This window comes from Hakea prostrata, chromosome 4, assembly GCF_041222555.1.
Source record: "Hakea prostrata isolate BN-2017 chromosome 4, UWA_Hpros_2, whole genome shotgun sequence".
In the NCBI taxonomy this organism is placed as follows: Eukaryota; Viridiplantae; Streptophyta; class Magnoliopsida; order Proteales; family Proteaceae; genus Hakea; species Hakea prostrata.
This window is the reverse complement of record NC_142603.1, coordinates 17,690,486-17,713,247: the sequence shown is the minus strand read 5'-3', so window position 1 is coordinate 17,713,247 and position 22,762 is coordinate 17,690,486.

The following is a 22,762-nucleotide window of genomic DNA, read 5'->3' as shown; positions in this document are numbered from 1 at the left end:
TGATACTCATGGATGTATGTTTGTGTATATTTCTATTAACCTTAATAGTGGTGTAGAGGAAACATGGCCAGACAGTAGTGTTCTCTTTTTTGATATTGGAAATATAGCATCAAAGGCCATAAAAACCAAATGGAACAAAATCTAATAACCAAACTAGAAAGGAAAGAATCTTTATCACCCTCTTGCATGTGATCTTCTTGAATATTCAAATGGTTATGAAACTTTTGGGCAGATACGGCAAAAAGCTCCATCTTTAAAGGTGAGCCCTTTAATTGGCTTTAATAAAGGGTTATCCAAAAAAAACAAAAGAAGGAATTTAATAAAGAGGTCATGCTGCATGCAAAGCCCATAGAAGTCAATCACTCGAAGGAAGATCTCCATCAAAGGGTGTGAGTTCTTACCAAAAAAAAAGATAAAGAAGTACGTGTGAGCCAGTTGATTCAATTTGGTATGACCAAGGTTTAAAGTATCCCACGATACTATACGATACTAGTTGATATGTATCCATATTTGACCAAACCCATACGATACATCTTAATACGTCTCTCTATTGAGTTACACTAAAATACGTTAGCCAGAGCTATACAATAGTCGATACAAGACGATACGTCTCTTAAAAAAGGTGTTCAATTGTAACGATCATAGCCCTCAAGCTTTTGCTGTCATTAGTAATTAGGGTTTTCCTAAGACTAATAAGTGATAACAGGGTTCCAAATTCAAATTTCATTCCTATTGACTCAAATTGTAATAGAACAAAAGTTATTTTCATCAACCTCATAGCTATATCTAACTCCCTAACCCAGAAGAGTCATTATCCCTACAGAATGAGATATCTTAGCCTCTTTTTCTTCATGGCTACAAGGTCTTTATTCCCCTGTAACTTCTTGTTCTTCTTCTTTAAAGGAAAGCCTTTTCAGCCAAAAAGAAACTTTGATGTATCAGTTTAGTAAGACATGAGAGATTCTAACTCAAAAAAAAAAAAGAAAAAGGAATTGTATATTTCTTTGCTTTTCGATTGAATTTTTTTCAAATTATTTTTGTTTTCTGCCACAACTTTTTAATACCCAAGAATGGTTTATGGTCCCATTCACAACTCACCTCCCACCAAGGAATGCAGAATTCAGATGCGTTGAGATAGAGGAAATGTGTGTCACGCAGCATTAAGAAAAGTGGGGATTGATTGGCGTTGACGTTTAGGAGGATTGCTGGCAGTTGAAGAAACCTCATGTCATATACACTAATTAATAAAAACAAAAACAAGAACTTACCCCAAAAAAGAAATCACAAACTGAAAAATGCAGATTAATTCATTGTTAATTACGAATTTAAAATTATAAAGACATGGTGCAGCTTTTTCTGGTGAAAGACAAACACATTTCTGAGTTTTCCATACATATCTGCAATTCTAACTAAATTTTCTGGCACTAAATTTTATGGTGGTGGTCTGGATAAAATATTATCAAACCCGGTTGAACCACGGTTTGGAAAATAACTATTGAACCGGGTCTACCTTCGGTTCAGTATTCAATTCCGGTCAAATACGGCTTAAGCACGGTTGGGTTTGAACATCTGGTTGAATCGTCATTACATAAGGAACCATACGAATCCAAGGATGAACGTGACCCCGAAGAGTTCAGGATATATGATTGAGTTATAAACAGTTATTGTTACTCTAAGGAGTGGGAAATCGTGTTAAACATGGAAACTACCACTGATGCGGGGGAGAGATCGTGTCTCATAAGGAAACTGCTTCCACCCCGAAAAAAAATGTAAAACCCTACAATTGGACGGCCACCAAGAAGGATCATCAACGAATCCAACGACCGAGAACAAGAGATAAAACATATATAGACAAATGATCTATGCACCAAGTGGATGTATCTGAATCGTTTCCTTTACTTTTGTATTCAATTTCTGCTTTGCAACTAGCCAGAGCTTTGTGATTCAATTACTTAATTGACTAAGCCTTCGAATGTGGCCTCTTGATCTTGAAACTGACTAAGCCTTCGGAGGTGGCCTCTCAACCCCACGGTCGGTCACATCTAACACTGTTTTGCAGGTCAACCGCGGAACTGAGGAACTGACTAAACCTTCGGAAGTGGCCTCCCGACTCTACGGTCGGGTCACGTCTAACATTGTTTTGCAGGTCATTTCTCAAGCACCTCAAGGCTGAGTAAGTAGTGTCAAACTAATTGCTTTGCTTTAGTTTAATGGAGGTAGAAATCCGAAAAATGTTTTTCATGCTTTCATGTGCTGTGAGAACGAAAAATTAACTGAAATATATTTGGTAAACTGGTTCGTGTTTACGTGTTAAAAAAAGGGACTGGTGTTAATTCTAGCTGAAAAAAATAGGTTTTGCGAAACTAGTTTTCATCCAAAAACAGTTTTATTGAAACTGTACTCTCGTGGGAGGATTTGCTTTTCTTTGCAACAATTTCTCTGCAGCTCGATGTGCTCAGGTAACCTCCTGGCTCTTCTTCTTCTCCTCTCAAATCTTATCGTTAAAATATATCAATCGAAATCCCCATTGGAATAAAATGAATCTCTCAGCGCTGCTACTTTATTTTGCTTCAAGGGACTATTTTGTTTGGAATCTCTCGCCTTCGGCTATTCGATATTAGGGTTCTTGTTCATCACTTCTTACAGAATCTCGCCCAGACCATGTGTTCTTTGCCGCTGAATTCATGCTCAAACCTTCTAAGACTAAAACAAACCTTTCCCATGGATTTGAATGCACTGTGATAAGTTGATTTCATGCAAATCATTTTAAACGTTTAATTTACTATATTTTCATATGTTTATAATTGTTTTATATCATATTATCCTAAGATGATGTGAAAATGAATATGTTGCACCCGTTTCTTTAATTTCTATAATTTTGATGATTTTATAAATTTTCTAACAAATTCAAATTAAGATTTATTACTTTTACAAAGACTATTATTGAAAAATGATGTAAAGAGAGTCCTAATGAAACCAAACTAGATTTTATTCCACTCAAAAAAGGAAAGTCTTGTTCATCATCCAAATGCATTCTAAAAGCTTCTTTAAGTCAAAAACATGGAGAGAATGAGTCATTGCATGTTTCTATATTTTATTTCTTATTTAAGATTTGATCAGAGAAGGAAAAAGAGGAAAAAGAATCCTATTTGAAAAAAGAAGACGGAAAAATCATGTTTTTGAGTGTCTCTGTCGAGTTTCTATCAAGTTCTTCATCAGATGGTCATCTGGTGTCCAATAGAGCTAATTTTTGGAGGAGAGCTTCACGACTTCTTGATATTAAAATCCAACAATGGGATTATGCATTCGAGATCTCTAAGAAATTACTCTATAAAAAGAAGGCATACTCCAACAAAAGAAAGGAACGTTTTTAGAGCTTTGGAGAAGTGTAAATGACGAATTTTGGAGACGTTGGTTGGCTTTGGAGATCTGAAGCTTGGGAATAAGTTTTTCTTCATCTTCTTTCAATGTTCTCGAACTCTTTTGTGATGTTTTTAATTTCTAGTATTAACTAATTTAATTTTTCTAGGGATCAGATGTAACCTATCTTTGAATTTCCACTCTTGAATTCATCAATATAATTTTAAAATATTGTTTTCTTTGGTTGAGTTTTTACTTCTATTCTTCATGCTTTTGATTAATTGGCCACTAATCAACTGATCCGTTAATCATAATGAACTGAAAGGCGATTTATGTGTTTAGTTCATTGGAGTAAAAGCCATAAATTACATGTAAGATACTTACATGTTTTGTGTAGTTGTTACATGAGAATCCATAGAATTTAATAATTTTTTAGTTGTTTTAATTCACATAGAAATATAGTAGGTTAGCAATTGAGGGAATTTTTATTAGTACTCGAGAGAGACTAGTAGATATGAAAGGGTATCTCGCTATCAATCAGAAAACATATTTAAGATTATAAAGATGGATCAAATGGGTGGGAATGTTTAGTTATTATGAAATCTGACCCCTATGTTTTTAGTTATTAACTGATCTCAATTTAAATTTCAATTTGCATTATATTCTAGAATAATTATCTTCCTTATTATTTGGTCGAATAAAATTGATATAATTAATTTATACTTAATCTATAGTCCTCGAGAGAATGATTCTTTTATTATTATATTACTTGTTACGACAGCGTACACTTGTGTTGTTATTTTTTACAACACACTGCTATTGCCCTTAAATTAATAAACCTTTACACCATGTTTGACAATCTGACACTGCCTTTACATGGAGAAATGGTTCACTCTCTTGCGGTTCAGATGGGGTTTGAATAGAATGTTTTTTTCACTGGATATGCTCGTCAAGTGTTTGATGAAATGCCTTAGAGAGGTTTGGTTTCTTGAACATCTATGGTTTCTAGACATGTTTGGAGTAGAAATTATTCCGATGCTTTTGGGTTACCCGATGAAATGTGAACAAAGGAATTCAGTCCCAATTTAGTGACAATGTTGATCATGACACACCTTCAAATAATAATTTATCTGTCTAGAATTTTATCTTTGCAATTTATGCTAACCTAGGGAACATGCAGAAATTCTTTTTGAAAAGATGGGTAAAAGGATACTATCTCATGGAAAGTCAGAAAAGTTATCAAACGCCCTCTAACTGGTTCTAATATTCCATATCTAAATCTAGCTTTTATACTGATTCTTGTTATCTATAGACTTCTGTTGATTAGAAATATAATGTGGTTGGCAAGGTCTCTCTATTCTAGGAGAGTAGTTCTTGTGTAAAATGGGTTATTACATAAATATGTATTAATAAATTGTTATGGTTTGTAAATGGATGTTTGATTAACTCATTCTATAAATATTTTCAATTTGACCTATAATATGAAACTTCTAGCTATCATGCAAAGACATGGGATAAAAGAACAAAGTAAAGGGGTTTGCAAATAGGAGAAGGGGTTGAGGGTGATCTTGAAAAGACTTTCATCGTTGGAGCCATATTATCAAATTTCTATTCTCCTGAGAGAACATGTAAGACAAACAGACTATTTTTCTCAAGGGGTACGGTTCATTCTTAAAGAATAAAAGAATAAGCCATTTTAACAAACACTCTTACCACCCGTTCTTCTATTCGGCGTTGGAGGAAAAAAAAAAATTTACCAAAATTATTCTTCAATTCTTCAAGAGCATTACCAAACATATCAGATCATCAATGTCGTAAACATGACCAACACAACATGACATCAATAGGTCTTCCAATCCACAACTCATAGTGGCCGAATCAGCCTTGGGTTGGGCCAATTCAGGTTTGATCTATCAGCTTACAGGTACAGATGCATGCACAATCCCAAAGAAGAGCACAAGTAAAACACACTCACTACAGCAAGAAATTTACAATAGTTCAGCAAAATTGACTATGTCCACCCCAGAGAAAAAAGATGTTCTACCAAATCTTGAAAACTCACTACTCTTACAACTTACAAAGTACTACCCTTTAATTGTCTCACTTGAACTAGAGAGGTTCTCAGATTGAGGGAGTCAGCATTAGAATGCCATGCTTCAGGGAATGCTTCATTATCTTGTGTACCCATCCACACCGCAAGCATCACCTCTCCTTTTGTCTTCCAATTTATTCCACTGTGATGCCAATGGAGTGTCTGGTGGGACTCGAAGTGGAACCTCCAAAAGATCAAAGAAGATTCTCCCAACAAAATCATCCTTCCGAATATCCTTATCCATCACCACAATCTCAAGCAAATTAGACTGTAATCTATCCTTCGAGAAAGCAAAAACTTGCTTCCACACAGGATTCTGATTCTTCTCTAGGTGTTTTGTTGTTCCTTGGTAGTTCCCAAGCTTCACTTTGACGTATGGATCAACACTCCCGGTTACATCCTTGGAGGGGAGATCTTTAGCCTTGACTGCACTAACATAAAAGTAATGCATCTCCGTGATAAGATCATAGGTGCCCATGGACTTATCGCCACCCCTGTATTGCAATTGAGCAGCAACTGGTGGACTAGTTTCCACAAAATTGAATTCATGATTTTCCTTCTCGCAAAAATGTGTTTCAATACTTTTGGAAATGGACGGTCGAAATCAAAATCTAAGTTGAGAACTCGATCTCGACCGTATGTTGCAAGTGTTGCGCATTAATTACACAATACCTAAGTAACATCAGAGAGAGAATCTTTGGTTTTGGTTTCCTTTGTTTGAGATTTTGATGTATGGAAGTGCTGTAACCATCTTTTGAAGAAGGAAAGGCTAGCTAAGTAGTGATAAACAAATATTAATGAGTAATTAAATTGGGATAAACAAGTATTAATCAGTAAGTAAGTTGGAAATAAAGAAATCTTACCACACAATCCTTGTGTTATTGACAGAATACTTCCATTCTAAGAGTGTTAGGCAGAACTGTAACGAATGAGTTTGGTGTAGTAGGTCATTTTCTACCCCTAAAAAAGGTCAAGAGAAAAGGGAAACCCAGATAGAAAGCAGAAAAGAAAAACTCAAAATGAATGCTTTATGATTCAAGTGCAACTAACTGACTGGTCTTTGATTTCAGCTGAGTCAATAAGCCAACTCAATTCTTTGAACCCAATTAATTTTTGGTCAAGTGTTATTTAAATCTATGCATCTGTTAAATTATTCCAACTGCAGAGACTCCTGTTATGATTTTCAACATCCTAACTACGAAGGAATTTTCCAGTTCTATCAAAAAGAGAAGAAGAAAAAAATTCTGTGCTTTTGTATAATTCCATATAAAAACACCGGATTCTGAGCTTAACGGTTGATGAATTACAGACATAGGTTGAGATTAAGGTATTAAAATAGTTTCTCAGCAGAAACTGTCTATTGAAATAAGTCTACATAAAAGAATTGTTCTCATGAACTTTACTTGTGTATAAGTCTTGAGTACTAGAGTCATTGTTTCTTTTTATGTAGATGTAAGGAAGGTGTGGAAGAGCCAGATTAATTTGAATTCAAAACCTTCTTAGTTTTACTGGGTGTACATTAAAAAAGAATAGCTATGCATATGCTTTTGTGTATATTAATTTCTATTAACCTTGATAGTGGCGTAAAGGCTACATGACCAGACAAATGTTCTCTTGTTCATGTTCAAAATGTCGCATCAAAGGCCATAAAAAACCAAATGGATCGAACGAATTTCATAACCCAACTAGAGAGGAAAGAATATCTCTATCTCTATTGCGTGTGATCCGATTGAATATTCAAGGGTACCATGAAACTTTTGGGAAGATAGTCAGATACAGCAAAAAGCTCCACTTTTAGAAGTAAGTCCTTTAATTGGCATGGCTTTAATAAAGAAGGGGTCATGTTGCATGCAACGCCCATAGAAATTGACCACTCCAAGCCACAGATCTCAATCGAAGGTTCATTAAAGATGGTCCCAAAATCCACAAGGGCAGTGGTTAAGTTTTATTTAGTCATATATCTACATGAGCATAATCTAAAACTTTGAATCTGTGTGTGGTAGAAAGAGATTATATTGATGGTAAGAGGTATGTGTTATTCAAGTTGAATGAATCACTCCGGTATAAGCATGTAATCATACGAAAGTTTGTCAATCTATTATATACAAATTAGACATTCAAATCCTCTGCATTTGGCCAGGGCGTTCATCAGCTAAACAAAGTCTTTTAAGTAAGAATACCGACTAAAAAGTCTTATAAAATTTATGTCTAAGATACACGCCGAGTAAAATTAGAGAAGCATGGCAAAAACTGTTTATAATAATTTCTCTTTGATTATAAATCGCTCAGTCCTCTTAATAGATGTATGAATTTTGTTCAACCATGTGAGTGCCTATGTTCATCATTAAATAATTTTTATTTTTTATTTGACGATTTAAAATAAATTTCCTTCTTGTGATAGAAAAAGGGTGATCAATTTTAAAGATCATAGCTCTCAAGCTTTTGCCGTCATTAAGTAACTAGGGTTTTCCTAAGACTAATAAGTGATAATATGGTTCCAAACTTGAACACATACCCTATTGACTTGTATTAACCTCACATCTATGTCTAACTCCTTGGCCTAGAGGAATCCTCGTAATTCTAACCCGATATCATATTGCAAGTTCGAGTACCCAAAGTTACAGCCGGAAGAAGTTGTGGGCTATCTGGAGTGAATCCCACGATCCATACTTTGAGCTCATGGATCTGGATACTGCTGATGAAGAACTTAACTTACAAGGAACTTGAAGAAGACCCAGTAGAAACCCTGATGGACTGGGCAGATGAATTTCTAGCTTGAGCCAAATCGAATTTGATGATGTCCAAGATCAAGGTAAAAAAATCCCCCACGTGTTGATTTAAGTTAAATTGATGTTGGGCATCAATTGAAAAAGAAAAGCACCCAAGTACTGAAAAGTACTTGGGGGTGGTTGTTTAAGGCGATTGATTGACCCAATCAACCGCCTCAAACTATAGGTCGGTCTGGTTGCAGGATTTAAACCCTGTTTTGCCCCCAACCCTCTATAAATAGTTATCCACGACCTAATTTCGCATTATTATATTCGTGAAGGCTGTTGTTGCCAGTGGGGGAGACTTTGTAAACATGGTTGGTGGTGAAGAACCATCGATTTGTGGAGAAGTCTTGGATCTTTCTCTGACTTTTAGAGGTTAGTTAAGCACACTCTCTTCTTACTTGAATTCTTTATTGTTAGAGAGAGTTCCTCCCTCTAAAATTTTGTAGTGGCGAGTTGGAATGTTTAGAATCCTTCCCATCAATGATTTCCACTAGATCACGCCTGAAGATGGATTCCTATATCTAGATCAAGGATTGATTTTATTGAATAAAATAAAGTGGATTTTAGATCTTTCTTATTCTGTAATCTAAAGAGTAATGACCTCTCTAGAGTTCTTAGGACGAAATTTGGATTTGAATCACCCCCAAATCAAATCAATGATGAGTGATTAGAAGTCTGAATTTTGGACTCGGATTCTTCCCGAGAGAGGGGCGGTTGATTAGGGTGGTCAATTGGCCCAACCAACCTCCCTAAGCGACCGGTTGGGTCACAATGGCCATATCAGTTTGGTTTTTGCTCCGTTTGGATCTCAGACTTTGATAAAACTTCTTAACCCTAATCTAGGTGATCTCGAGGTCTCTTTGGAGTAGTTACTTATAGGTTTAATACTTTTCTCACTAGTTTTTCCTCTAGGATAGATAAGGTTACAATTGCATATATGATTTAACATATAATATAATAAATTGTCTATCACTTTGAACATGTATTCAGTCTTATAACCAAATGTAACAATAGTTTAATTTGATTACTTGATGATAACATGCTATGGATGATGTTAGATGTATTTGATATGGAATGATGTGTTTGGTACAACTATTATTGAGAGTTATTCTTGCTGGGTATTCCTAGTTTGGGATATCAATGACTATGGTATGAAACATTATTCTCTGATGCCCCCTAGCACTATCACAGTTGTTGGATCACATATATAGGAGGTCTAAGTTGTATGGTCAGATAATTTTACATGATTCTACCTTTTCGGCAGGGGTATTGAAGCCGAATGACCAGTGATATTTACGTGACTCTGTTTCATCCTATAGCAGTAGTCAGTCCGTACGGATATTCAGTGGTCTACTGTTGATAATGCAATGGTAATATTGCATATGTTAAGGTTGGGATCATGGGTGTCCAATAAGCAACTTGAGAGTCGTGAGGGGATATGAGAGCATCCGTCCTAACAATATGTGGATGACCATAGGGTTAGGGAATGGAGTCCAACATAGGTAACCAATCTATGAGGATTCTCATTCCTAGGTGGAGAAGAATATTAAACCAAGTTGGTTGGTGCCATAGGGGAGGTATCTGAACCACATGTAGTGTATCACCGTAGGACCTTGCATTGGGCTAGAATCCTTGACATGCGCCAATACTCATGCCAATGGTTGTGGTGAGAGAGTGTAGGTCTAAACCCCATCCATGATTTATTGATGAGGATTATACCCCTTGCCCGAGATCCCAACAAAAGTAGTCAGTACATGAGGGATCAAAGTGACGAGACCTACCCAGAAGAGGGCTGGTATTATATCTTAAATCATGTCTACCTTATTAAGGACTTGCATAGTTAATTGTTAGATGTATCCACAGTGTTGCATATCATTTTTTCATTATTTTTATTTTTTTTATGTTTATGATGTTGATGTGTATATGGGATTATTGCTTTACTGAATTCACTAGAACTCATTCTTTGTGAATTATCTATATTTTCTTCTGATGACTATATAGATGCGGTAGAAGTTTTATATGTCTAGGAGAACCCTAATGAAGAGACTTTGGAAACGTAAATGGGAAGTAGTGCTGCATAATAGGAAGCCTCCTGGGGGTGCATGAATGTGCTTATAGCACCTATTAATGGCAAGATGATCCAAGTGGTTCGCCATTTGGATAGATTAATGAGACAAGGTTTTATGACTCTTTTTATCGAGCGATTATAAGAGAAATATGCAAGTCTTAAGAAAGACATGATCGATGATTAGACTTTGAAATTCTATCTACTTTCGCTAAAATACTCTTTTGAACATATTTCTTTAATCCATTTTTTGGATTACATTCATTATTTTTTTATTGGATTTTGGACCCTTTTTTTTTCTTTTTGTATTTGAGGTTCATTCGGCCAGCTTGATTTTGGACACATTTGTTTCCTTTACATTAATTATTAAACTGTTATTTACTCTTAATTTAGTATTGTGTGTATTTATTATTACTGATGGCTAAATCGAATCGTGGATCCTAAGACTGTGTATCACCCACAGATGTCTGGTGGAACCGATTCTAACAAGTGTGGTGTGATTTTATTATCCTACAAGACAGAATATCTTGTTTCCCTAGAACTTCCTATTCTTTCCATTTGAGTGGAAGTCCTTTTTAATCCAAAAGAAATTATGATGTATCAATTTACATCTCGAAAAAAAAATTTTATGGATTTTTTTTTTTTTTTGGCTTTTCCATTTTTTCATATTAATTTTCTTTTTGCCAAAACTATTTAATATCGAATAAGGTTAACTCAAAAAAAAAATGTTGGATATTTGTTTTGCTTTTCCATTTTTTCATATTATTTTTTTTCTTTTTTTATCACAACTATTTATTAAAATAATAAAAGAAAAAGAAAGAAAAAAAAAAAAAAAAAAGGTTATGGTCCCACTCACCAACGGATGCATATGCGTTCGGGCTAGAGGGAATGTGCGTCACGCAACATTAAGAGTGGAGAGGGTTGATTGGCGTTGACGCTTAGGAGGATTGCTTGTAGTTGAAGATATACAATAATTAATAAAAATAAAAATGAAAATTGCAGATTCTTGTTATTACAAATTTTATACTATAACAAGATCTGCTGCAGCTTTTGCTGGTGAAAGACAAACACGTTACTGAGTTTCCCATGCATGTCTGCAAGCCTAACTAATTTTATGGCACTAAATTTATGGTATCAATTAGATTTGATAACATTTTCGTACCCAAAAAAAAAATTTTGATAACATTTAATTGATTCGGTTTAGTAGAGGTAGAAATCCGAAAATAAGCAAGTGGTTCTGTGATTGTAATATTCCATATATAAATCTGGCTTTTAGGTATTTATATGGGTTCTCATTATTCTATAAACTCTTCTTAATTAGAAATAGAGGTTTTTTATGTGTGAGTTCTTTTAGTAGATCATAAATTAATGTTGTGTCCTCTTAGTGTAATATATTATATGTGGATTTCAATCACATGATATAAAAAATGTTGCCATAGTGTAGCCTTGTGCTTGCACTGAGACCAATTTAAGACAATTGGTAATAAGATCATTAGGAACACAATATCTACCTTACAAGAGAACTAACACAGTTATTTCATTATATCCTATATTGTTATAAAAAATAAAAAATAACGACAGTAGACAATATAAGAAGTGCATTCTTGTTGGGTATGAATGCATGCATATATAACCACGAAGAAGAGCATAAGTAAAACATACGCACTACAACAAGAAATTTACAGTAGTTCGGTAAAATTGCCTATGTCCACCCTAGAGAAAAGGGAAATTATATCTTAAAAACCTGACTAGTTTTACAACTTACAAAATGCTATCATTTATTTGTATTAGTTGAATTTTCTCAAAGAGATACTATTTACAGATAAACATAAAACCCTAATCTTCACATTCAATGCCTATTTCAATTACAATGACAGTCAAACTCTAATTATATATATAGACCCACAAAATACAAGACACACCTAAACTCAACAGGCCTTGATAGATGTATTTTTTTTTTTTCATGCAAAGATATTGATGGAATCAAGATAGAAGGATATGGAGTGGTTCTCTTCTAAAGTTTTTGGAGTGTTGTGTGTAGTGTGGAATATTTTGCTTCCTTCCACTTTTTGGTTTGTTGTATATATCAAACCCACATGCATGAGCACATGTCAACTTTTTCTTGTTTCTTTTCTTCTTTATATCTCAAAAGAGATGACTTCCTCCTTAAGCATATGTGAACAACTAAAATCCATGCAAATAAGGACATTCATAGATTTGGAGAGACATGGTTAAACAAAGATATCTTGGATTATTTACTAATCTTTTCACTAATTAGCAACTAATCAAAAAGTGATTTGCTTATTTGTAATCTTCTGATGAACCTCAAAGGCCTTCATTTACTTTATCAAGGTGGGTATCCTTCAAGTACAGTGCAACAGGCCTTTGTTTGTACGGTTAATACTTAAACACCAAGAACAATTCACAGGTCAGCAAGTGAATCCAAAATTAATATATAAAAGAATAATCTCACGTGATATCTCATTGATTAATGTTAATCACCCAATTTCCAGCTCTAATACTTAGTCCATCACAGCTTAGCTTCCCTGCTTGCTGATTTCAAGCCCAAGCCCAGCCCAAAGTAAGGCCCATTAACGTATCAGGCCATATACAGCAGACTGAAAGCCAAGGTCAACCCTGGATGCATTTTGCTTCGGAGCAGCGTTGCTCCCAGCAATCTGCTGCCCAGATTTAACTTTGTGTCCAAAGATTGCAAATCTGGACAGTTGGATGAAGTGTTTATTCAACCATTCAGATTTTCTCTGGATCCCAAATTGGATCTGGACCGTGCACTGCTGGGAGTAGCGCTGCTCCAAGCATAATATCTCAAGCTGGTTGGTGGTGCTAGCCTTAAGTGATGACTTTGGCTAGGGTCAGGTAGATCTGCTAAGGAGTGAGCCACCAGTTCAGGTACAAGATACTATCATTACCGCCTGGACAATTAAACATCCAACCCGTAATCGCAACGACCCAATTGCAAGAGCGGCGCTCTACCAATTGAGCTATATCCCCGAGCCAAGTGGAGCATGCATGAAGGAGTCAGATGCTTCTTCTATTCTTTTCCCTGGCGCAGCTGGGCCATCCTGAACTTGAACCAGAGACCTCGCCCTTGAAGTAAATCATCGCACCTATGATCCAACCAATTGGGAGAGAATCAATAGATTCTTTTTCGGGAGCGATTCATCCTTCCCGAACGAGTCGGGGTGAGAGATTAACGACTTTAAATTATGGTTTTATGTATATGCAAAATTAGATGATATGAATTTAATTAATCTACTTTATTTAGCAGATAAAAGAGTGAAACCTACCTCTAAGCATATATGATCAACTTTATCAATACTCATAGATAAAACCCCTCTAAATATGTGATGTAAGAATATGAGATCCAGATCTTCTTTGTCCTGTGCTTCCAACCGTCGAATGGGGATGCATGGACTTGTTTAAGTCAACTGTCGAATAGAGAGGAATCACACCTTTTAGAAGTGGATTGATTCTGTCTGAGCCACTTCTAAACCGATAGATTCCATTTCAACCTTTCTATCCGATAGTTACAATTAAACCAATCTAAGCATCCAATGGTTAAACATGACAAAAGCAGCACAGGGCAAGGAAGATCAAAATTCAAAAACACAGAGGAGCGCAATCCTCTCCCTAAGTCCACACCCCTCTTGGCACCGCCCTAAAGTCAATATACAGACACGTGTGCATGCACTTTCACACGTGTTATCCCCTTATAGCCCGTCATGCCACTTGGGCTCTAGCTGGTATGTCGGGAAGAAAAGAAAACCAGCGCACTTGGAAATACCTTCTAGTCTAGTCTCCCATGGCGGTTACATCTTTGATAGTTTTTCTTTATTTTCTACAAGATACATTCTTTAATCTCCTCACTGGAGAAACAAAGAGATATGAAGATGAAGATGATGAAGAAGGTGGTGGCTCTGTGGTTTGTTCTGTCTTCCCTTGCAATAGCCGGCACATGGTCGGCACAGCTAGACACACAGAAACAACAGTCAGAACCAGAAGAAAACGTTAGGGTGGATGTGATGGTGAGAGAAGGCCAGAGAATAATCGTGTTTGAATACGAGAAAGGTGATATCAGCTCTACTTCCACTCTCGGAGATAGATTACGAGAAGCGGTAATGACAGTCAATGAAGCCGCCTCTGTTCTCCCCCGTCTCGGCCAAAGCCTCTCCACTTCCACACCATCAGATGGAACTCATCAATCCACTCCTGGGGTTCTGAGTAAAACGAAAGACATAGTTCAAGAAGGAGTGGAGCACGCCGTGGAGAAGAAGAAAGAAATCGCAACCCACCTGTTCGAAGAAGGGTTTGATAAAGCGAAAAAAGCCAGAGACACTATCGTAGATAAAACCAAAAACGCCGGAGAAAACATAGCCGATGCCATGAAGAAAACCTACGAAGGAGCTGAGCAAGTTAAGGAGAAGGAAAAAGAGATTGCATCCCACCTGTTCGAAGAAGGTTCTGATAAAGCGAAAAAAGCCAGAGACAGTATCGTAGATAAAACCAAAACCGCAGGAGGAAACATAGCTGATGCCATGAAGAAAACATATGAACGAGCTGAGCAAGTTAAGGAGAAGAAAATAGAGACTGCGTCCCACCTGTTCGAAGAAGGGTCTGATAAAGCGAAAAAAGCCAGAGATACCATCGTGGATAAAACCAAAACCGCCGGAGAAAACTTAGCCGATTCAGTGATAAAAAAATCTAGCCCTCAAGCTTTTGCCATCATTCAGTAACTAGGGTTTTCCTAAGACTAATAAGTGATTATATGGTTCCAAATTCGAACACATACCCTATTGACTCATTGTATTAACCTCACATCTATGTCTAACTCCTTGGCCTAGAGGAATCCTTGTAATTCTAACCCGATATCATATTGCAAGTTCGAGTACCTAAAGTTATAGCCGGAAGAAGCTATGGGCTATCTGGAGTAGTGAAGCTCATGATCCATACTTTGAGCTCATGGATCTGGATACTGCTGATGAAAAACTTAACTTACAAGGAACTTGAAGAAGACCCAGTAGAACCCTGATGGACTAGGCAAATAAATTTTTAGCTTGAGTCAAATCGAGTTTGATGATGTCCGAGATCAAGGTAAAAAATCCCCCACATGTTGGTTTAAGTTAAATTGATGTTGGGGATCAACTGGAAAAGAAAAGCACCCAAGTACTGAAAATTACTTGGGGGTGGTTGTTTAAGGCAATTGATTGACCCAATCAACCGCCTCAAACTATAGGTCGGTCTGATTGCAGGATTTAAACCCTGTTTTGCCCCCGACCCTCTATAAATAGTTATCCACGACTTAATTTCGCATTATTATATTCGTGGAGGCTGATGTGGACAGTGGGGGAGACTTTGTAAACGTAGTTGGTGGTGAAGAACCATCGATTTGTGGAGAAGTCTTGTATTTTACTTTGACTTTTAGATCTTTTAGAGGTTAGTTAAACACAATTTCTTCTTACTTGAATTCTTTATTGTTAGAGAGTTGTTCCTCCCTCTAAAATTTTGTAGTGGCGAGTTGGAATGTTTAGAATCCTTCCCATCAATGATTTCGACTAGATCACGCCTGAAGATGGATTCCTATATATGGATCAATGATTGATTTTGTTGAATAAGATGAAGTGGATTTTAGATCTTTCTTATTCTGGTAATCGAAGTGTAATGATCTCTTTGGAGTTCTCAGGACGAAATTTGGATTTGAATCACCCCAAAATCAAATCAATGATGAGTGATCAAAAGTCTAAATTTTGGACTTGGAATTCTTCCCAAGAGAGGGGCAGTCAATTAGGGTGGTCGATTGGCCCAACCAACCTCCCTAAGCGACTGGTTGGGTCACAATGGCCATATCAGTTTGGTTTTTGCTCCGTTTGGATCTCAGACTTTGATAAAACTTCTTAACCCTAATCTAGGTGATCTCGAAGTCTCACTGGAGTAGTTACTTATAGGTTTAATACTTTTATCACTAGTTTTTCCGCTAAGACAAATAAGGTTACAATTGCATATATGATTTGACATATAATGTTATAAACTGTCTATCACTTTGAACATGTGTTCAATCTTATAACCAAATGTAACAATAGTTTAATTTGATTACTTGATGATAACATGTTATGGATAATGTTAGATGTATTTGATATGGAATGATGTGTTTGGTACAACTATGACTGAGAGTTATCCTTGTTAGGTATTCCTAGTTTGGGATATCAAGGACTATGGTATGATACATTATTTTCTGATGCCCCTAGCACTATCACGGTTGTTCGATCACATACATAGGAGGTCTAGATTTTATGGTTAGATAACTTTACATGATACTACCCTTTTGGTAGGGGTATTGAAGCCGAATGACCAGTGATATTTACGTGACTCTGTTTCATCCTATAACAGTAGTCAGTCCGTACGAATATTCAGTAGTCCACTGTTGATCATGCAAAGGTAAAATTGCATATGTTAGGGTTGGGATCATGGGTGTCTAATAAGCGGCTTGGGAGTCGTGAGGGAGCATCTGTCCTAACAATATGTGGATGACCATAGGGTTAGGGAATGGAGTCCAACAGAGGTAACCAGTCTATGAAGATTCTCATTTCTAAGTGGAGAAGAATACTAAACCGAGTTGGTTGGTGCCATAGGTGAGGTATCTGGACCACATGTAGTGTGTCACTGTAGGACCTTGCATTGGGTTAGAATCCCTGACATGCGCCAATACTCATGCCAATGGTTGTGGTGAGAGAATGTAGATCTAAACCCCATCCATGATTTATTGATGAGGATTGTACCACTTGGCGCCCGAGATCGCAACAAAAGTAGTCAGTACATGAGGAATCAAAGTGACGAGACCTACCTAGAGGAGAGCTGATGTTATATCTTAAATCATGTCTACCTTATTAGGGACTTGCATGGTTAATTGTTAGATGCATCCACAGTGTTGCATATCATTTTTTCATTATTATTTTTGTCATGTTTATGATGTTGATGTGTATATGGGATGTTGCTTTACTGAATTCACTAGAACTCATTCTTTGTTGATTATCTATATTTCTTCAGATGACTATATAGATGCGGTAGAAGTTTCGTATGTCTAGGAGAACCCTAATGAAGAGACTTTGGAGACGTCAATGGAAAGTAGTGCTGCATAATAGGAAGCCTCCTACGGGTGCATGGAATGCGCTTATAGCACATATTAATGGCAAGATGATCCAAGTGGCTCGCCATTTGGATAGATTAATGAGAGAAGGTTTTATGACTCCTTTTATCGAGCGATTATAAGAGAAATATGCCAGTCCTAAGAAAGACAAGATCGATGATTAGACTTTGAAATTCTATCTGCTTTCACTAAAATACTCTTTCGGAAATATTTCTTTAATCCATTTTTTGGATTACATTCATTATTTTCTATTGGATTTTGGACCCTTTTTTTGGTTTTTTTGAGGTATCTGAGGTTCATTTGGCCAGCTTGATTTTGGACACATTTGTTTCATTTGCATTAATTATTAAACTGTTATTTACTCTTGATTTAGTATTGTGTGTATTAATTATTACTGATACCTAAATCGTGGATCCTATGACTGTGTATCACTCAGGGATGTCGGGCAGGACCGATTCTAACAAGTGGGGTGTGATTTTATTATCCCTACAAGACAGAATATCTTGTTTCCCTATAATTCGTATTCTTTCCATTTGAGTGAAAGTCCTTTTTAATCCAAAAGAAATTATGATGTATCAATTTACATTTCGAAAAAAAGAATAAAAAATGTTAGGATTCTTTTTATTTTTTTCTTTTCCATTTTTTTCATATTAATTTTCTTTTTGCCAAAACTATTTAATATCGAATAAGGTTAACTCAAAAAAAAAATGTTGGATATTTTTTATTTTTTTTCTTTTCCATTTTTTCATATTATTTTTCTTTTTTTATCACAACTATTTATTAAAATAAAAAATAAAAAGAAAAGAAGGTTGTGGTTCCACACTTCCACTCACCAACGAATGCATATGCGTTTTTTTTTTTTTTTTGGTAGAACGAATGCATATGCGTTGGGGGTAGAGGGAATGTGCGCCACGCAACAGTAAGAGTGGAGAGGATTGATTGGCGTTGACGCGTAGGAGGATTTGTTTGTTTTGGCCAAAAAAGACGCGTAGGAGGATTGCTTGTAGTTGAAGATATACAATAATTAATAAAAACAAAAATGAAAATTGCAGAGTACTTGTTATTACAAATTTTATACTATAACAAGATCTGCTGCAGCTTTTGCTGGTGAAAGACAAACACATTACTGAGTTTCCCATGCATGTCTGCAATCCTAACTAATTTTATGGCACTAAATTTATGGTATCAATTAGAATTTTTGTTGTTTGTTTTTGGGTTTAATGATATCAAATAGATTTGATGACATCTAATTGATTCAATTTAGTGGAGGTTGAAATCCGAAAATAAGCCAGTGGTTTGTGGTTGTAATATTCCATATATAAATCTGGCTTTTAGGTATTTATATAAGGGGTTTAAATGGATCGGATTCGGATCCGGATTGGACAATGGTAATATTATATCCGCATCCTACTATATTCGAATAGATTCGGATAATATTCTATCGGTCTTCAAACGGATTCAGTCGGATTTGGATAATAATCGGATAATTATTTTCTTACGTAGATTTTTCTAAATGGACATGAATACAAGTTTTCGACTACCTGTTGACGTATTTATCATTTTACTCGTAAGGCTAAGTTTGAAATTTAGCCAATGGAAGGATAGTGGAGTGGTTGAAAACCTCACATCTCAGTAGAGAGATTATGAGTTCAATCCTTACCGGTGGCATATGTAATATCCCATCCACAATTTCCCCATATATAAAGCGTCTTTGTTACAAATTTTTTTTTTTTTTGAAATTTAAGAATTTAACAATTTTAATAATTATTTTAATAGAAAATCTAAAAACATAATCACATATCTCAAGTAAAAAACTATTAAATAAATAAAAATAAATAAATCTAAATGAATGACTTAATTGGATAATAATCGGTAAGAAAGGGGTATTATCATATTCGCATCCTATTAGTAATCGAACGAATTCGATACTACTAAACTGATGGGATGGAATCCGTTAAATGTTGTAATCATGGTCTAAACAACACAAAATCAAAAGGTTTATCAATCCACGTCCCCTACTCGTCCAATTAGCCTTGGGTTGGGCCGATTCAAGTTTGATCTATTAGTTTACACCACTGCATAAGCATGACCATCAATACCACCAAAGAAAGTTGGCAAAGTATAGCCCTTGTGCTTGCACCAAGACCAATTTAAGACACTTGGTAATAAGATCATTAGGAACACAATATCTACCTTACAAGAGAACTAAGACAATTATTTCATTCTATCCTATATAATTAAAAAAAAAATTAACTATAATGGACAATATAAGAAGTGCATTCTTTGTTGGGTACGGATGTATGCATAACCACGAAGAAGAGCGTAAATAAAACATACGCACTACAGCAAGAAATTTACAGTAGTTCGGTAAAATTGCCTATGTCCACCCTAGAGAAAAGGCAAATTATATCTTGAAAAACCTGACGAGTCTTACAACTTACAAAATGCTATCCCTTATTTGTATTATTTGAATTTTCTCAAAGAGATACTATTTACAGATAAACCTAAAACCCTAATCTCCACATTCAAAACCTTTTTCGATTACAATGACAGTCAAACTCTAATTATATATATAGACCCACAAAATACAAGACACACCTAAACTCAACAGGTCTTGATAGATGTGTTTTTTTTTCCATGCAAAGATATTGATGGAATCAAGATGAGTGGTTCTCTTCTAAAGTTTTTGGAGTCTTGTGTGTAGTGTGGAATATTTTGCTTCTTTCCACTTTTTGGTTTGTTGTATATATCAAACCCACATGCATGACCACATGCCAACTTTTTCTTCTTTCTTTTCTCAAAAGAGATGACTTCCTCGTTAAGCATATGTGAACAACTAAAATCCATGCAAATAAGGACATTCATAGATTTGGAGAGCCATGGTTAAACAAAGATATCTTGGATTATTTACTAATCTTTTCACTAATTAGCAACTAATCAAAAAGTGATTTGCTTATTTGTAATCTTCTGATGAACCTCAAAGGCCTTCATTTACTTTATCAAGGTGGGTATCCTTCAAGTACAGTGCAACAGGCCTTTGTTTGTACGGTTAATACTTAAACACCAAGAACAATTCACAGGTCAGCAAGTGAATCCAAAATTAATATATAAAAGAATAATCTCACGTGATATCTCATTGATTAATGTTAATCACCCAATTTCCAGCTCTAATACTTAGTCCATCACAGCTTAGCTTCCCTGCTTGCTGATTTCAAGCCCAAGCCCAGCCCAAAGTAAGGCCCATTAACGTATCAGGCCATATACAGCAGACTGAAAGCCAAGGTCAACCCTGGATGCATTTTGCTTCGGAGCAGCGTTGCTCCCAGCAATCTGCTGCCCAGATTTAACTTTGTGTCCAAAGATTGCAAATCTGGACAGTTGGATGAAGTATTTATTCAACCATTCAGATTTTCTCTGGATCCCAAATTGGATCTGGACCGTGCACTGCTGGGAGTAGCACTGCTCCAAGCATAATATCTCAAGCTGGTTGGTGGTGCTAGCCTTAAGTGATGACTTTGGCTAGGGTCAGGTAGATCTGCTAAGGAGTGAGCCACCAGTTCAGATACAAGATACTATCATTACCACCTGGACAATTAAACATCCAACCCGTAATCGCAACGACCCAATTGCAAGAGCGGCGCTCTACCAACTAAGCTATATCTCCCGAGCCAAGTGGAGCATGCATGAAGGAGTCAGATGCTTCTTCTATTCTTTTCCCTGGTGCAGCTGGGCCATCCTGAACTTGAACCAGAGACCTCGCCCGTGAAGTAAATCATCGCACCTATGATCCAATCAATTGGGAGAGAATCAATAGATTCTTTTTCGAGAGCGATTCATCCTTCCCGAACGAGTCGGGGTGAGAGATTAACGACTTTAAATTATGGTTTTATGTATATGCGAAATTAGATGATATAAATTTAATTAATCTACTTTATTTAGCAGATAAAAGAGTGAAACCTACCTCTAAGCATATATGATCAACTTTATCAATACTCATAGATAAAACCCCTCTAAATATGTGATGTAAGAATATGAGATCCAGATCTTCTTTGTCCTGTGCTTCCAACCGTCGAATGGGGATGCATGGACTTGTTTAAGTCAACTGTCGAATAGAGAGGAATCACACCTTTTAGAAGTGGATTGATTCTGTCTGAGCCACTTCTAAACCGATAGATTCCATTTCAACCTTTCTATCCGATAGTTACAATTAAACCAATCTAAGCATCCAATGCTTGAACATGACAAAAGCAGCACAGGACAAGGAAGATCAAAATTCAAAAACACAGAGGAGCGCAATCCTCTCCCTAAGTCCACACCCCTCTTGGCACCGCCCTAAAGTCAATATACAGACACGTGTGCATGCACTTTCACACGTGTTATCCCCTTATAGCCCGTCATGCCACTTGGGCTCTAGCTGGTATGTCGGGAAAGAAAAGAAAACCAGCGCACTTGGAAAAATACCTTCTAGTCTAGTCTCCCATGGCGGTTACATCTTTGATAGTTTTTCTTTATTTTCTACAAGATACATTCTTTAATCTCCTCACTGGAGAAACAAAGAGATATGAAGATGAAGATGATGAAGAAGGTGGTGGCTCTGTGGTTTGTTCTGTCTTCCCTTGCAATAGCCGGCACATGGTCGGCACAGCTAGACACACAGAAACAACAGTCAGAACCAGAAGAAAACGTTAGGGTGGATGTGATAGTGAGAGAAGGCCAGAGAATAATCGTGTTTGAATACGAGAAAGGTGATATCAGCTCTACTTCCTCTCTCGGAGATAGATTACGAGAAGCGGTAATGACAGTCAATGAAGCCGCCTCTGTTCTCCCCAGTCTCGGCCAAAGCCTCTCCACTTCCACACCATCAGATGGAACTCATCAATCCACTCCTGGTGTTCTGAGTAAAACGAAAGACATAGCTCAAGAAGAAGTGGAGCACGCCGTGGAGAAGAAGAAAGAAATCGCAACCCAACTGTTCGAAGAAGGGTCTGATAAAGCAAAAAAAGCCAGAGACACTATCGTAGATAAAGCCAAAAACGCCGGAGAAAACATAGCCGATACCATGAAGAAAACCTACGAAGGAGCTGAGCAAGTTAAGGAGAAGAAAAAAGAGATTGTATCCCACCTGTTCGAAGAAGGGTCTGACAAAGCGAAAAAAGCCAGAGACAGTATCGTAGATAAAACCAAAACCGCAGGAGGAAACATAGCTGATGCCATGAAGAAAACATATGAACGAGCTGAGCAAGTTAAGGAGAAAAAAATAGAGACTGCGTCCCACCTGTTCGAAGAAGGGTCTGATAAAGCGAAAAAAG